At 41.3% G+C, this 18,879-nt stretch overlaps 1 long non-coding RNA gene across 1 annotated transcript; it reads right to left on the bottom strand.

Annotated features, from left to right (window-relative positions):
- Positions 1-1,085: 1,085 nt before the first annotated feature.
- LOC123802277 (uncharacterized) lies at positions 1,086-18,240 on the bottom strand. Its single transcript, XR_006782484.2, has 3 exons — positions 18,112-18,240; positions 17,167-17,302; positions 1,086-1,267 (listed from the first exon to the last, which is right to left on the bottom strand). It is a non-coding gene; the product is annotated as an uncharacterized LOC123802277 (long non-coding RNA).
- Between the last annotated feature and the right edge of the window lie 639 nt (positions 18,241-18,879).

Genomic DNA, 18,879 nt, shown 5'->3' with positions numbered 1-18,879 from the left:
CCAGATGCTCCTCTTTCAACATCTTTTATAACTTGTGTGTGTGTGGTGGGGGCGGGGATGGGGGTCAACTGGACTTTTGACTTCCCAAAACAAAAACAAGAAAAATCTCACAGGGGCTGAGAACATAGTTCTTACCATTCATGTTCTTCTTCAGAAAAACCAGCAGAGGGCGAAAAAGATGGACAATAAAGCACTGTAAATGACAAAGCCGACAAGAGATGTTTTTCACACATTTGTCCAAGTTCGCACAGAACCTAAGTGGAAAAATCATTTCTAAGTTGAGGACTTAGGAGTAAATGTGGTCTTGAACACTAATTGGACTTAACTCTGGCCTTTCAAGTTGTTTCTATAAGATTTTAGTCTGTAGAGATTAAAGCCTTTGCAGCCAGGACCCATTTCCTCGTAGAATTTCCTAGAGATCCAGTTTTGGAAAGGTAGGCACTCAGAAAACGGGTAAGGAGGTAGAGAATACCAACACATCTCTTATTCTAATGACGGGATCTCCCATGCTCGTAGCAGTCGGAACATAACTCCCTGAACGCTTCAGTATTCCCAATGTCTGCAGAGTTTGAAAGGAAGAAAATCAAAAGAAGTAAAATGTACTTTATTTCATTGACCCTAGGTTCAAAATGAAGACACATAGAAGCATTATGGAAAGAAAAGGTAAGAATTTCATAAATCTTGATGTTAGAGAAGTGTGAGAATGCTCTATTAAAAATTTAAAATAGGTAATGTATGGCTTTTGCCCAATCTGGTTGCCTTAGGGGTCTTTTGGGGTAACACTCTTTTTATATTGGACCTCGGTGTGGCAAAGATCAGTTACAGTAGTCCCCCCTTATCCATGGAGGATATGTTCCAAGAGCCCAGTCAGATGCCTGAAACCATGGATAGTATCAAACTCTATATACACATGTTTTTTCCTATACACACATACCTATGATCAAATATAATTTATAAATTAGGCAAAGTAAGAGATTAACAACAACTATAATAAAATAGAATAACTATTACAATATGGGGTAAGGAAAGTTAGATGACTGTCATCTCGCTCTTGCTCTCTTTCTCTTAAAATATCTTGCTGTATGATACTCACCCTTCTTGTTGTGATGATGTGAGATGATAAAATGCCTACGTGATGAGATGAAGAGAGATGAGTGACGTGGGCATGGCGACATAGCGTTAGGTCACTATTGACCCCCGATGAGATATCTGACAATACATTAGAAAGAGGGTCCTCTGCTTCTGAACCGAGGTTGACCTCAGGTAACTGAAATGGCAGAAAGTGAAATTATGGATAAGGGGAGACTAATGCATATTTACATATTAGATGGAATATTTGCTTTTAATTATAAAATCCAGTTTGAGCAAAAGTCTGAGGAAATGAACTGTTGGCTGGAGCGTAAAATGGTACAACTTTTGGAGAACAATTAGGCAAATCATAACTCTGTGTGAACATCCTACATGAGCATTCTTATATATATATATATTGCACCTTTTTTTGCTAGAGTTTTTATAAGAATGCTCATCATAGCGTTCTTTGTACTAGTTAAACTTCAAAAAGAACTCCAAACCCTACCAAGGACATGATTGAGTAGGTTACGGACACAGGGCACTTGCTATGCACCAGTACTGTTCTTCATGCTTTATCTGCTTCGACTCATTCAATCCTTTTTTTTTTTTTTTAAGATTTTATTTATTTATTTGACAGAGACAGCCAGCGAGAGAGGGAACACAAGCAGGGGGAGTGGGAGAGGAAGCAGCAGGCTCATAGCGGAGGAGCCTGATGTGGGGTTCGATCCCATAACGCCGGGATCACGCCCTGAGCCGAAGGCAGACGCTTAACCGCTGTGCCACCCAGGTGCCCCCAACTCATTCAATCCTTACAAAAAAGCATTTTATTACAACACATTTTACAGATGAAGGAACTAAGACACAGAGAGGTGAAGTAATCTGGCCACGTGCACTCAGAACCTATGTGGCAAAAATGAATTGCAAACCCAAGAGGTCTACGCTCTCAGTCCCTGTGCTCTACTGCTTCTCTTAAACTGTGCTGTTGTAAGAATGACAGTTTGTATTATATAGCTCCCCCTAGGGAGCTACAAAGTTACTTAGAATGATCTCGAAGATGAAAACTAGGCAGAAGCTAGTTTTCCATGGAACTGCAACTGACTGCCCCAAATTCTTAGGTAGTGACTCTTCAGACCCGGGTTTGAATCAGCAATACAGAGTCTCTTATTGACCTAACAACCCCTTGAATCAACAAATTTTGTATCAAGTGCTGATTTCACACCAGATAGGTGGAGGCGAATCGACATGTAAGTGCTGAAAAACGCAAATAACATAATGCCGATCTGACTGGGTAAACGATAGAACCGACGGAGCTTGATTCCTAAGTGGTATTGGAGTTCCTTAATTAATGTAAACAGGAAATGGATATGCTACATTCATAAACAGTCTTTTCTTTTCTTTTCTCCCCCATGAACGTGGTCATTGTGATGTTGGCAGTTGCCATTTGGAAAAACTCCATTTGCCACAGCATGGAAGATGGTGGCTCTAGTAAGCTGACCAGTCATGGCCCATGTGTGACGTGAGAAAGAGGCCATTTTCAGAGTCGGGTCGCTCGCCAGGTGAAAGTCTAATCTGCCTTTTTGTTGGGCAGCCTTCTCAAGAGCACTCCTGTGTGTTTATGTGATACGCTTTGCAGTAAAATTGTTCTTCTTTCACATTTTATAAATTCTTCCCTTGCTTTTCAGCCTTATCCTTGTTTTCACCCAACATGTTCCTCCAATATGGTTTTATTTTGTCTTAGCTTCTCCCCAAACCTAATCTAACAACAACTCCTGGAGTGTGGGAAAGAACCAACACTAATGGCGTCTACTGAGTACCAGCTACCGTGTGAGGTGTTTTTCATACCTTTGTCACTTAATTCTCCTAACAATACTTCAAGATGGATCCTATGACCCGCATTTTCCCAGTGAAAGAATAAGTTCTGAGACGCTAAAGTCTAGCCTCAGGTCACACCGCACACAAGTGACAGAGCTGGGGTTGGACCCTGTGTCTGTTGGACTCCAAAGTCTACACCCGTTCCAATAAGCCAGGCTTCCTCACAAAATGTACTTATATTTCTCGTGTTTATACCACTTGCTGTCTGGATCTCTTCATAGTTAATGCTTAGAATTTACAGAGCAATGAAGTCCAGCAGGATCCCATGCCTTTTTCTAAGATCATGTTTAAGGTCTAAACAGAATGCTGGAAAGTTTTCCAGACTTGAGGGCTTTCTTAGTACAAGGACTACAGCTTTCTTCTTTTCCGGTAAAGGAACATTGATGTTACAGGATGGATTCTAAAACAAGAACATTAAAGAAAGAGTGGAGGTGGAAATAGTGGCTCCAGGCAGAGGGAGGGGCTGCGGAATTCTCAGTTCCCTGTGTGGTACTTAATGTTCCAGAAATTCTTGTTTTGATCAATCTTCCCTTCCCTTGGAATGTGAATGATTTTTAACCTGCTGGTGGAATTCTGTTGATCTCAGGAAGGGAAGATCCACTCACACATTCTTAACCAGGATGTGATAATATAAGCAGAAGGAAAACAGGGCTCTGGTTTCACATGGCCATATTTGCCTGAGCTCAGCACTTAAGACCAGGAAAGGGGCAGTATGTCTCCCACATGTAACAGGAGTATAGAGACGTGTTTATTGGAAAGCAATGAATAGTTCTTTAAAATACCAACCTCTCATGTTACCTAACTTTTCAAGTTCTAAATGAAATACTCATGACCAATCAATCACAGGCGAGAGAGTGTTGCTTGCAGCTTTCACATTATTGATGGACTGATGGATCCCTATATCTCTGCTGGGATATGAGCTTGACCAAAAACTCACAGTAATGGTGGCTAAACAGACCAGATTTTTTCAATTTCAAGACCACATTTTTTTTCTCTCTCTTCTCCTTAAAAACAACTTCTATTGCCTTTGTTGTTGTTAATGGAGGCGATGAATGTCCACTGAGAAGAGTGAAAAATATCAAATAGAATAAAGACAAATACAAAAATTGCATTTAACATGCTACCATCACATGAGCACTCAACATTTTGGTGTCATCTCTCTAGATCAACGTGTCTATAAATATACTTGGAGTCTTTTGCCTTACTTTTAAAAATTGGGATTATGTCAAGCACCCTATATTATTAGTAGCCTTTTTCACTTAATTTGTTTTGAACATTTTCTTAGGTTAAGTACTCTCCTCCAATGTTAAAATAATTTATAATGGAAAAAATGACAAAATAAAACCAAATGTTTCGTTTTTATGATGTGAACATCATCCAGAAACAAACCTTGTCTGAGCACCATAATCTTGACCATATGACTCAAGTTAACTGAGCTCTGTCCCATTTCACCAGCCTCAGGTACAAGACGAAGTCAAATAATTCGTAATCATCTAATTAAATTTCTCTGAAACCGCATCTCACCAGTTGAAGAATTTTTCTGCTCTTCAAGAGTCTTTTCTCCCATTATAACTCAAAGAACCCCAAGAACGCTTTGGGCAAGAGATTAGTCCTGGCTAGCACTGACTCAGGTGATAAAAAGCAGAAAGCTTGGAATTAGCTAAGGATGGAAACCCCCAAATTTCAGTGGCTTAATACAAAATAAGGTTATTTCTCATTCCCTTAGAAGTTCAACGTATGTTCTTTGTTGGGAGGTAGAGGTGGGGGGCAGCTTTTTTTTAGTCATCTTGGGCGTTGACATCCAGACAACAGGAGGGAAAATGCATGGAGGAGCACACAAAAGATCCCCATGGGTCTACCACCACAACCCTTTGTCCGGAAGTCATGACATGGTTATAGCTCACTGCCGGGCCGGCTAGGAAATGTGGTCCCACTTGTACCCAGAAAGAAGAGAACATGAATCAGTATCTGTCACCTTCTGCTCTTGGCACCAAATACCCATTCGCAGTCTTTTTCCTACACCATTGAACACACCCACCCATCTCCCTAAGGGTACTGCATGCAGCTCCTACTCCAGAACTTTGCTCTGATTTACAGTTTTCCCTTTGGGTGGGGCTCTTTGAGGTCTGGAGAGCGATGAACTAAAATATAAATTATCTCACCTCCTTTTCTCCCATATACACACTCAACATACCATGGTGGAACAGGGGTATGTCAACCACAACGAAAGCTCCCATTTGGAAATGTGAAGAATGGCAGACAGCTGTCAACTACTGACTCATGGCAGTGATGATATTCAGTGGGCAGTCCTTGTAGAAACACCTGTCCTGGCAGTAGAAGAGGTTCCATGATTAGACCTGCGTCTGCTAAATGGGAGGAACTTCCTTGTCCCTTGTTCTCACTTGGACTGGGCATCGAGAATATCGTCTTCAGAGGATCACTTGCTGCCTTTGCAATTTTGGCCAGCCAAGGGACGTTTTGAAGTAGCAGGCTCCTTTTAGGTGAGGTTCTTGGTGTGTTTGGACATGTAATTCCCTCAAAAAAATGTAGCAAACTTCTGGTCTATTTCTTTCTCAAGACCTAATTCTCAAGATTCTTATTTATTGGCTTTCTTGCTTCCCTATTTCTCTAACCCCTTCCCTCATCGATCTTTGCAACCGGGTTTAGCCTCTTTGTTCAATTAAAAAGCCGTGGGCCTTTCTCTCTCAAAATTTTTTTCCATCTTTTTTGCTACTGGGGTCCCAAGGCAGTAGGCTTTTCAACCTATGTCTCCCTTATGTCATCATCAAAGCTTTATTGACCTTGTCAATGCTCAGATGACCTGGACTGTGGTGTCTTTTTTATTCTTGTCTCATATAGACAAGCCCACTGGAATGGGGCATCTTTCCATAAGGATGTTTTCATTTATTTGGCCAAAATACTTGAAGTGCCCACCATGTGCCAAGCACTGGGCGCAAAGATAAATATGGCACAGTGTCTGATTCTGAGAGATCCAAAACCACATTGTCAAACTGAAAGCATGCATAAGGGAGGAATGGGAGCACAGCGAAGGAAACACAAGTGCCTGGAAGAATCAGGAAGGGTCTTTCGGAGGAAGCGACATTGGAATTGAGCTTGAAAATTGAGTCAAGGTTTCCCAGAAGTTCACAGGGGCAAAGGATTTTCCAGTCTGAATAAACAGTATGTACAAGGTAGTTAACAGCTAATTACAGGCAGCGTTTATCTTTCTTTTGGCAATTGCTCAAAGCTCAGGTTTTAAGTACTGAGTGCTCATAAATTATTTTTTTTTGATAGGCAGTCTACCTCAATTCACTGTCTCCATTGGTTGTGTCTAGTATCTTGGAAGCTTTCCTTATACTCTTCTGCATAGGCACTTCTAGACTTTGCTTAAGGGTTCTAAGAGGGGCATATATTTATGCACCCTTGACTGAAGAAGTGTCAGCCTGCTCCATCAAGCAGGCCGTTTTAAGAAGGAAGCATGTACAGTAGTGCCATGGAAAGGTCCCTATCCGGATTAGTAGAAGCAGCCTGGACAATCATGGGGGGTAACTGATGTTAAGACCACATCACCTTTCCATCCAACATCCTGCTTTGGCTTTACCTATCTCCACTCTCTCTCTCTCTTTTTTTTAAGTTTGTTTGTTTGTATATTTTAGTAATCTCTACTTCCAACATGGGGCTGGAACACACAACCCCGCGATCCAGAGTCACATACCCCTCCAACTAAGCCAGCCAGGCGCCCTTACCTATCTCCATTCTTAATGGTACAAATTTGAGGAGATCTCTTTTCCAGAATATTCTGTAAAATGCCTACTGCCTGGTAAGGCATGTCTCACTTCCAGTTAGCCACATCTTCCCTTCAGTGGAAGATTTTTTGTCCGTGTCTCTGCTCCCTCTCCTGTTACAGCAGCAAGAATGGTGCTTTACAGCTCTTTTGAAAGAGAAAGAGTCTGAAAGGGAAACGGGTGAAGGAGGTCAAAAGGTACAAACTTCCAGCTGTAAAATAAGGCCTGGGGATGTAATATACAATATGGTTACTAAAGTTAATAATACTGTATCGCATATTTGGAAGTTGTTAAGAGAGTACATTTTAAAAGTCTTCATCACAAGAAAAAAACCCTGGTAATTACATATGGTGGTAGACCTTAATTAGACTTATTGCAGTGATCGTTTCACAATATATACAAATATTGAATCTCTATGTTGTACACCTGAAACTAATACAATATATATGTCAACTGTACCTCCATCAAAAAAAAAAAATGCTTTTAAAGAAAGAAAGAATCCTGTAGATTGAGGACCATTTGTAATTTTTGCCAGAAACACATTTTTCTCCCAAACACCCTCTCTGGCAGGTGTAGGCTCAGGTTTGACTACTAAGCTTTCACTTTTGAATGTTGCAAATACAATTACCCCACATATTTTTATCTATTTTTTTAAGTTTATTTATTTTCTTGTAGTAACCTCTATCCCCAAGGGGGGGCTTGAACTCACAACCCCGATATCAAGAGCCCCCTGCTTTTCTGAGTGAGCAAGCCAGGTGCCCCCCCCCTTTTTTTTTTTACCTATTTTTAAGTTGACAGAGGGAAACTAGAGGGTCCATCCTTCACTAGCATTACTTAAGTATTTTATTCGCTTTTCAATAGATGTGGATAAACTCTTAGAAGGAAATAAATTACTGAGCTGAAGTCAGGATCGTTTGGGTACAAAGGACAGAGATTAAGTTATGCCTGGAAAACACAGACTTAATGAGAGGCCCCAGATCCCAGGGGCACAGGGAGAGTCTCAGGCAGGGCAGGGACCAGAGCTTTCTTTCCCTTCTTTTATCTTCCAAAATCAATCTGCTTCCCTATTCCAAATTTCCAAGAGAGGAAATTCACTTTTCCCACCAGGTCACCAGATTTTAGGTTTCAGGTCAGCCCATGGGTGGCCCATCCAGTCAGGTCTCCTCCCCTAGCTATGGCCAGGGCTGGGGGAAGCCCTGTGGTTCCTGACCCACAGGAGAAATAATTGAGGGAGCCATCCCCAAATATATCTAATGAGTATGAGGAGAAGGGCAGCAATTCAGTGTTGTATTCCGGACCCAAAATGCCTGCTTCCGGTGTTGGCTCCACCCCCTACTAGCTGTGCGACCTTGAGCAAGTTACTTACTTGCTCTGTTCCTCGGTTTTTTAATTCTTAAAATGGGGCATATAAATGGTATCTCCTCACAGGACTGTGATAAGGATTAAATGAGACAAACCAAAAAAGCACTCAAAGCTAGAAATGGCATCCAGTGAGTACTGCTATTATATTTTCCCCAGAAAAAAAAGAGTACCCTTCCTGTTTTCTATTATTAATGCATGCCATCGATATTCTCCCATATATCAACACTACTGTCATATGTCAACCTCATCGGCTTGTTCGGCCTTCCTTTGTCAGTTTTTTACTTTATCATGGATTCATTTTTTTATCCGATTTACAGTTCTTGAGCACCCATTTGCTACATAAAAATAATTTTTTTCCACCCAATCCTGCTGGCATGTCTCCATCCTAAGCCCTTAATACTTCTCTCTTGGATTGTTACAATTAGCTCTCTGGTCTCCTTGGCTCCTGCATGCCATTGCCAGATTAATTTTACTAACACCCCTTCTGATCATGTTATTCCCCTGCTCACAAGTTTTCAGTGTTCCCCTATTACTAGTATAAAGTCCACAGTTTGAAACTTGACACTTGGAACTTTCTACAGCTCAGAACTGATCTGCTATTGTAGGTTTATTTCCCACAGCTTCCTCATATACAGATGAAACTCTGTTTAACGGGACCGTTCTTGTTTCTGGCTCCATTGTAGCTCGTATTAAACTCTCCTACCTCTGGGCCTTTGCTCATGCTGTCCCATCCACCCGATAAGCCTCACCCCTTGCTCCGCGGACCAGCAGCATCAGCAGCACCTAGGACCTTGTTAAAAACCTCATATCCAGGGGCGCCTGAGTGGCTCAGTCAGTTAAGTGTCTGCCTGCCTTCAGCTCAAGTATGATCTCAGGGTCCTGGGATGGAGCCCCGTGTCAGGCTCCCTGCTCAGCGGGGATTCTGCTTCTCCCTCTCCATCTGCTGCCCCTCCTCGCTCCCGCACTCTCTCTCTCAAATAAATAAATAAATCTTAAAACACACACACACACACACACACACACACACACAAGTCATATCCAATGCCTACTCAATCAGAATCCTCATTTTAATAAGATCCCCAGATGATTCATATACACCTATTTTTCTTCTATATTACGAGATAAAATATCTTGCAAATTTATTACTAGCTTGTAAGTGATAGATTAACCCACTCCATCCCCTTTCCTGTTAAAGTTCTACCCTTGCCCCAGAGCCCAGCTCAGATAATATTGCCTCATCCTGATGTCCTTGATTACTGGAGCTGAAAATAATCTCTTTAATATCTACATTCCCATAGCTGCTTTCTGAATTCTTTGAATTTCCCATGACTAAATTCTTTATGCCTGCTTATGGTAATTAGCACATACTTTTTTCTTTTTTAGTATGAGCTAAGAATTTTGTAATTACTTTGTTATTGAGATATAATTAACATACTACATATTATTTTCAACACACAGCATAAGGATTCATTATTTATATATTGTGTCAAATGATCACCATAATAAGTCTAGTTAAAACCCATCACCTCATTTAGTTACAAATTTTTTCTTGTGATGAGGACTTTTAAGATCTACTCCTTATACAATGTTCAAATATACAGTATCGTTGACTATGGTCTCCATGCTGCACACTACAACCCCAAGGCTTGTTTGTTTTATTACTGGAAATTTATACCATTTGACCCACTTCCCCCATGTTGATCACCACTCCCATCCCTTGCCTTGGGTCATTGCCAGTCTGTTCTCTGTATCTTTCAGTCAATTTTTTTCTTATTTCTTCTTTTGGATTCCACAAACAAGTGAGATCATATAGTATTTGTCTTTCTTTGTCTGACTTATCTCCCTTAGTATAATGTTCTCATGGTCCAGGCATGTTGTCACAAATGGCAAGAGTTCAGTTTTTTTATGGCTGAATAATATTCCATTGTGTGTGTGTGCATTTGTATGTGTATATACACCCACAACAGCATATTTTATATATACAATCTTTTCTTATCTCATAGTTATATATAAATAATCTTTTCTTTATCTGTTTGTCCTCAATGGACACAGATTGATTCCATGTCTTGGCTGTTGTAAATAATGCTGCAATGAACATGGGGGTGCAGATATCTTTTTTAGTTGATGTATTTTTTCCCTTGGATAAATACTCAGAAGTGGAATTGCTGGATCATAGGGTAGCTCCATTTTTAATTTTTCAAGGAACCTCCATACTGTTTTACACAATGGCTGCACCAGTTTACATTCCCATCAACAGTGCACAAGGGTTCCATCTTCTCCACACTCTTGCCAACGTTTATTTCTTCTCTTTTTGATAACAGCCGTTCTAACATGTGCGAAGTGATATCTCATTGTGTTTTTGAACAATCTCTACACCCAACATGGGGCTTGAACTCATAACCCCCAAATTAAGAGGCACGTGCTGTACCAACAGAGCCAGCTAGGCGCCCCTCATTGTGTTTTTGACTTGCATTTCCCTGATGACTCGCGGTGTCAAGCTCCTTTTCATGTACTTCTAGCTCAAGTGTATGTCTTCTTTGGAAAAATGTCTATTCACATTCTCTGCCTATTTTTTAAATGGATTGTTTTTGTTTTTGTTTTGCTATCGAGTTGCGTAAATTCTTTATATATTTTGGATGTTAACCCCTTATCAGATATATGAATTGCAAATGTTTTCTCCCATTCAGTAGGCTGCCTTTTCATTTTTTTGATGATTTCCTTTGCTGTGCAGAAGATTTTTAGTGTGATGTAGCCCTGCCTGTTTATTTTGCTTTTGTTGCCTTTGCTTTTGATGTCAGATCCAAAACATCATTGCCAACCCCAATGTCAAAGAACTTACTGCCTTTAATTTCTTCCCGGAGTTTTATGGTTTCAGGACTTGCATTCAAGTCTTCAATTCATTTTGAGTTAGTTTTTGTGCATCGTATAAGATAGTGGTCCACTTTCATTCTTCTGCATGTGGCTGTCCAGTTTTCCCAATGTTATTTACTGAAAAGACAGCCCTTTTCCCTTGTATATTCTTGGCTTCTTTGCCATAAATTAATTGACCATATATGCATGATTTATTTCTGGGCTCTCTGTTCTGCTCCACTGATCTATGTGTCTGTTTTTATGCTGATACCATACTGTTTTGAACACTATAGCTTTGCAGTATAGTTTGAGATCAGGGAGAGTGATGCTTCCAGGTTTGTTCTTTTTTCTCAAGATTACTCTGACTAGTCAGAGCCTTTTGCAGTTTCTTTTCTTTTTTTTTTTTTTTTAAGATTTTATTTATTTATGTGACAGAGAGACAGCCAGCGAGAGAGGGAGCGCAGCAGGGGAGTGGGAGAGGAAGAAGCAGGCTCCCAGTGGAGGAGCCCGATGTGGGACTCGATCCTGGAACGCCGGGATCACGCCCTGAGCCGAAGGCAGACGCTTAACGACTGCACTACCCAGGCGCCCCCCTTTTGCAGTTTCATACAAAATTTAGGATTATTTATTCTATTTCTGTGAAAAATGCCATTGGAATTTTGATAGGGATTGCAAGGAATCTGTAGTGTGGACATTTTAACAATATTAATTCTTCCAGTTCATGAGCATGAATATCTTTCCATGTATTTGTGTCTTTTGCCATTTCTTTCATCAGTGTTTTATAGTTTTCAGTGTACAGGTCTTTCACCTCCTTGGTTAAATTTATTTCTAGGTATTTTATTCCTTTTGATGCAATTGTAAGTGTGATTGTTTTTTTAATTTATCATTCTGATAGTTTGTTATTAGTGTGTAGAAATGAAACTGATTTTTTTCAATCTTTTTTTTTAGATTTTATTTATTTGACAGAGAGAGAGAGAACAAGCAGGGAGAACAGCAGAGGGAGTGGGAGAGGCAGAAGCAGACTCTCCGCCGAGCAGGGAGCCCGATGCAGGGCTTGATCCCAGGACCCAGGGATCATGACCTGAGCTGAAGGCAGATGCCTAACCAACTGAGCCACCCAGGTGCCCTGAAACTGATTTTTTTTAAATATTGAATTTGTATCCTGCAACGATACTGAATTTCTTTATTCTAACAGTTTTTTGGTGGAATCTTAAGGGTGACATAATATTTCATCTGCAAATAGTGCAAGCTTTACTTCTTCCTTTCTAATTTGAATAACTTATATTTCCTTTTCTTGCCTAATTGCTATGGCTAGGACTTCCAATGCTATGTTGAGTAAAAGTGTCAAGAGTGGGCATTGAGTATGATAGACTTGCTATATATGGCCTTTATTATATTGAGGTAATTTCCCTCTACACTCACTTTGTTGAAAGTTTTTATCATAAATGGAATTTTGCCAAATGTTTTTTCCTGCAACTATTGAGATGATCATATAATTTTTATCTTTCATTTTGTTAATCTGGTGTATCACATCGACTGATTTGTGGATGTTGAACCATCTTTGCATCCCTGGAATAAATCCCACTTGATCATGCCTAATGATCTGTTTAATGCATTGTTGAATTCAGTTTGCTAATATTTTCTTGAGGATTTTTGCATCTATGTTCATCAGAGATGTCTGCCTATAATTTTCTTTCCTTATGGCATCCTTGTCTGGGTGCCTTATTTGGTATCAGGATAATGCTGACCTCATAAAGTAAGTTTGGAAATGTTCCTTCCTCTTCTGTTATTTTGGGGTTGGGGTGGGAAGGAGAGTTTGAAGAGGATTGGTATTAAATCTTCTTTGAGTGTTTGGTAGAGCTCACGGTGAGGCTGTCTGGGTCTGGACTTCTGTTTGTTGGGAGGTGATTGATTACCGATTCAATCTCCTTAATAGTAATCGGTCTATTCAGATTTTCTATTTCTTCATGATTCGATCTTGGTAGCTTGTATGTTTCTAGAAATTTATCCATTTCTTCTAGATTGTTAAATTCATTGGTATATAATTGTTCATAATAATCTCTTATGATCCTTTGTATTTCTGGGATAACAGTAGAAACGTCTAGTTTTGATTCCAGATTTTATTTGTGTCCTCTCTGTTTTTCTTGGTGAGTCTAGTTAAAGCTTTGTCAGTTTTACCTTTTTAAATAACCAGCTGCTCTTAGCTTCATTGATCTTTTCTATTTTCTTCTTAGTTTGTCTTTCATTTATCACCACTCTGCTTTTTGTTACTGTCTTTCACCTTCTAACTTTGGGCTTCATTTGTTCTCCTTTTTCTAGTTTTTTGAGGTGTAAAGTTTGGTTTTTCTTTGAGATTTTTCTTAGGTATTGAGGTAGGCATTTATCACTATGAACTTCTCTGCTTTTTCTGTGTCCCATACAGTTTGATATGTTGTATTTCCATTTTCATTTATCTCAAGGTATTTTTTTATTTCTCTTGATTTCTATGTTGACCCGTTAGTTGCTTGATAACATGCTGTTTAATCTCCACAGATTCCTGAGTTTTCTAGTTTTTTTTTCTTGTAATTAATTTCTAATTTCATATGCTTGTGTCCAAAGAAGATGCTTGATATGACTTCAATTTTCTTAAATTTATTAAGATTTGTTTTGTGGCCTGACATATAATCTATCTTGAAGAATGTTTTGTGTGCACTTGAGAATATGTATTCTGGTACTTTTGGTTAGAAAGTTCTGTAAATACCTGTTAGGTCCATCTGGTCTAGTATGTCTTTTAAGGCCAATGTTTTCTTATTGATTTTCTCTCTGGATGACTATCCATTGGTGTAAGTGGGATATTAAAGTTCCCTACTCTTATTGTATTGGTGTCAATTTCCCTCTTTAGGTTTGTTAATACATAAATAGACAAAAATACAATAATAGCAGCTGACTTTAAGAACATTTTAACGGGCATTTTCAAATATATACAAAAGTAGACGGAAAAATACAATAAGCCTCCTTTTATGTATCATTTAATGTCAACAATGATTAACAATTTGCCTACCTCATTTCACCTATTTTTCTACTACACACACACATTTTTTTCTGTTGTACTTAATTAAATTCCATAATAAAGCATCTTACTTATTGATACTTTATTAGTATCTCTAGAAGATATGAAGGTTTTTAAAACCTAACCACAATACCCTTATTACACACAAAAAATGATAATTTTAAAAAATGCTTCCTTAGTAAAATTCTGTTTCTTGTTCAAATTTCCCCATTGTCTCAGAAACATCTTTTATAGTTGTTTTATTCAAATCAGTATGCAAGCAACATCCACCCATTAAAATTGGTTTTGTCTATTTCCCATACCATTTATTTGTTTGTTGAACAAACTGACCAAGTATATATATATATATATATACATACATATATATATATATATATTTAAGATATATGTTTTTAATATATGTTTTTAAAAATCACTCTGGCTAGGGGCACCTGGGTGGCTCCACCAGTTAGGCATCTGACTTCAGCTCAGGTCATGATCCCAGGGTCCTGGGATCAAGCCCCACATTGAGCTCCCTGCTCAGTGTGAAGTCTGCTTGTCTCTCTTCCTCTGTCCCTCCCCTTGCTTGTGCACGCTCTCTCTCTGTTTCAAATAAATAAATACAATCTTTAAAAATAAACAAACAAATAAAAATCTCTCTGGCTAAACAGAATGTGGCATATACCTGCAATGGAGTATTATTCAGCCCTAAAAATGAAGGAAATTCTGTCACATGCTACGACACAGATGAACTTTGGCAAGATTAGGCTAAGTGAAATAAGCCAGTCAAGAAAGGACAAATACCACTGTGATTCCACTTACATGAGGTACAATGAATCATCAGATTTACAGAGAAAGTAGAACGGTGGTTGCCAGGGAGTTGGGGGAGGGAGGGAGGAGATGTTGTTAATGGGTATAAAGTTTCAGCTCTGCAAGATAGAAGTGTGGTGCCTGGTCGCACAAAGATGTGAATGTACTTAACGCTGCTGAAATGCACACCTAAAAATGGTTACGATGGTACATTTTTATGTTATGTGTATTTTATCACACTTTAAGAACATTTTTAAATCACTGCCGTGTGGAGAACAGTTTGTAGCCAAGACAAAGTAGAAGCAGGCTGACCAGCTGGGAGGACAGTGCAATGGGCCAGGGGAAATGACAGTGGCTGGGAATTGGTGATAACAGTGGAGGCAGTTAAAAAAAAAATCAGATTTTGGGTCCATTTATACAGGAGAAACAGGGGTGACTTGGTGGCTCAGTCAGTTGAGTGTCCAACTCTCAGTTTCGGCTCAGGTCATGATCTCACGGGTTGTGGGATAGAGCCCCACGTCAGGCTCAGTGCTCAGCGGGGAGTCTGCTTGAGGATTCTCCCCCTCTACCCCTCCCAGCCACCCCCCACTCTCTCTTTCTCTAAAGTAAACAAATAAATCTTTTAAAAAATAAATCAATAAAAAGGAGAAACAGTAGTACCCACTGGCAGATTGGATGTTGAGTGGGAAGGAAGGGAAAAGTGACGGAGGACTCCTAGGATTTGGGCCTGATGAACTGAGCTCCTGGCAATGCCATTTAGTGCAGTGAGGAACCCTGAGGGGGGAGCCAGGTACCAGGTGGCAGGTTGATGACTTTGGACCTTTTCCATGGGGGAAGGGAGCCTGGTTGTTCTCTTTGGAACGGGCACTTATTCTGGATTTGGATCTGGTTTCCCTGGCTGTTGTCATGCTGCCGCCAGCGCTCTCTCTCTAGACCTGCTGAATGGCTCACACGTGATGACTTCTGACCGGGGAACTCATGTTACCGGCAAAAAGTAAGCCATGGGCAAGTGCCCATGAGAGTCCCTGATCTTAGTCTGTATGGGGACACCAGCAGCAGGAGGCTCGGTAGAGCGGGAACGGTCTATTGGCAGCCGGTGCCTGTACCAGCTGGGGAAACACCTCGCCGAGGGGCAGCATATGGTCTCACTAGCACTGCTGTTTCTCCCCAGCCGGGATACACTTGGCCAGGACTCCAAGGGTGGTCGCGGTGGTGGAGGGGACTTCTCAAGATCCTACCTACCGACGTGACCAAAACCATGTGCCTCCTTTACTCAAGTTTCTGTTTGGGAGGGTTAGGCATCTGGAGAGACATGTTTTCACCTGGAGACACAGCCTCCCAAAAAGGACGGGCTGGAATATTCTGCTGCCAAGTCAGTGAACATTAAACCGGATCTGATTTTACAGTAGTCCCGCATGATCCATGGGAGAGACGTTCCAAAACACCCGGGGTGCCTGAAACTGCAGAGAGTACCAAACCCTGTGTAGACTTGTTTTTTTCTACACATACATACCTATGATAAGGTTTGATTTATAAATCAGGCACAGTAAGAGATCAACAATTAAAAATAAAATAGAACAGTATGGTGACTAACATAATATAATAAAAAATCATTAAAAAATAAAATAAAATAGAACAATTACAACAATATGCTGTAATAAAAGTTATGTGACTACAGTCTCTCTCTTGCTCTCAAAACTTTTTTTTTTTAATTGAAGTATAGTTGACGTATATTCGTTTCAGGTGTACAACATAGTGACTGACAGTCATACACATTACAAATGCTCGCCGTACGTGTAGTTACCATCTGTCACCATACGCTATTACAGTAGTATTACTCTATTCCCTGTGCTGTACTTTTCATCCCTGTGACTTGTTTATTTGCTAACTGGAAGCTTCTTCCTCTTCATCCCCTTCCTCTGTTTCATCTATCCCCCAACACCCCTCCCCTCCAGCAACCACCAGTTTGCTCTCTGCATTTAGGGGTCTGCTTCTGATGTTTACTGTTGTTTTGGTTTTTCATATTATGCGTGTAAGTGAAATCATACAGTATTTGTCTTTCTCTGACTTATTTCACTTAGCAACATCCTCTCATCCATCCATGTTGTTGCACATGGCGAGATTCCAATCTCTTTCTCTCAGAATATCTTTAACATATTCTTTTTTTTTTAAGATTTTATTTATTTATTCGACAGAGAGAGAGTCAGCCAGCGAGAGAGGGAACACAAGCAGGGGGAGTGGGAGAGGAAGAAGCAGGCTCATAGCGGAGGAGCCCGATGTGGGGCTCGATCCCATAACGCCGGGATCACGCCCTGAGCCGAAGGCAGACGCTTAACCGCTGTGCCACCCAGGCGCCCCTCTCAGAATATCTTATTGTACTGTACTCACCCTTCTTCTTGTGACGACGTGAGATGATAACATGCCTATGCGCTGAGACGAAGTGAGGTGAGGGACGTAGACCCTGTGCCGTAGCGTTAGGCTGCCACTAACCGACCTCCTGATGACACGTCAGAAGGATGATCGTCTGCTTCCGGGCCACAACGGTCACCGAAACAACAGAAAGAATTCCAGATAAGGGGGCTAGTGTTTGTTGAAAAGCAATGTGGTGTTGCTATCCCTGAATGTCATGGAGCTCTTCACACCTGTCATGTGTCACCCTCACTTCCGGGTCTCGGCATCTTCCACTGGATCAGAACTCCTCGGAGCCCGACCTTCCATGATCGCCAGGGGCAAGTTTTCTTGCTGCCATGTTCCTCCTCCCCAGCCCCTTGCTCCAGCTTCATGTCTACTGCCCACGAGGCTGCCCGAGGGAGATTGTCTGCTGCTCTTGCACAAGACCACCAGCATCCCTGCCAACAGCCTTTCACACAACACCCCTTGGGCACCAGAGAGATGCTGGGGTCCACCCTCACACTGTCACTTGGGCCCCGGAATCTGTGCATCCCTGCGGGTCTCCCAAAGCCTCAAAACCAGACAGTTTTGTTTTTTCTTTTGTTTCTTACCTGCAAACAACCAAAACTTTTTTAAAAATTTTTTTATTTATTTATTTGAGAAAGAGTGAGCAAGAGAGAGCACAAGCTGGGGGAGGGGCAGAGGGAGAAGAAGGAGCAGACTCTCCGCTGAGCAGGGAGCCCGATGTGGGACTCGATCCCAGGACCCTGAGATCATGACCTGAGCTGAAGGCAGACGCTTAACTGACTGAGCCAGCCAGGCACCCCAACAACCAAAACTTTAATAAATGCCTTTTTCCTTAGGAATTAGTACTGTCTTCATTCATGTAAAGCCAAGACTCTCCCACCATTCACACCCCAAACCAAGCAAAATGCCACGCACCTGAATGCACAATGCACGAAGCCATAACACTTCTCATCTGCCTTCTAGTTAATGGTGACGCCCCACATTCCTGGAGAGTAACAGGTACTCCTATTGTAACAAGAGAGGGTCTATTCTAGCAAACTTCCTAAGATAAACAGAACGGGTACCAATTACTCAGATCTTAGACTCAAGTGCACAACAAACGTAACTTTATTTTTTATAACATTAATTTTTTGTCTGAGATAGTCACCGCTCACCACCACTCCTCATTCTGCAGGATGGCAGAAGTGAGAGCTTAGCTAATTCGTGTCATGAGTTCTCAACAATTCAGGTTTACCGCCCCCCATCCCACCCCAGGGCTGCATTTAACCTCTGGGGATCGGGGTCAGGGAAGATTTGCAACATCATAGGAAGAGAAACCTGAACTCCCTGCCTCCTCTGAGAGTCCCTGGCTCTGTGAGAAGCACCGTCTTGCTTCTCTGGGTTCTCTGGGTTGCATGCTCCCTGCTCGGGGACACACAGGGAAATGCTTGGCTGCCCTGCTGCCCCCACGCCTCACAGGGGATCCCCGGACACTGAGGTGGTCCCAGACGCCTGGGCCCAGGCACCCTTTGGGGTTTCTGTCCTCTACTGCTCCCTAGCCACGCGGCATGGGGGCTCTCAAGGCCCTCATTCCCCAGCCCCACGGCCTCGCTCTCAGATCTCACTTACCTGGGGGTTACTGCTAGCCAGCTGGCCGCGCAGAGCTGAGCAGCTGCCCTTCCTTAAAGGGAGCATGTGATCCGG

The sequence above is a fragment of the Ursus americanus genome, chromosome 31 (genome assembly GCF_024610735.1).
Source record: "Ursus americanus isolate L20-20 chromosome 31, mUrsAme1.1.p, whole genome shotgun sequence".
NCBI lineage: Eukaryota > Metazoa > Chordata > Mammalia > Carnivora > Ursidae > Ursus > Ursus americanus.
This window is presented reverse-complemented; position numbering and strand designations above follow the sequence as displayed.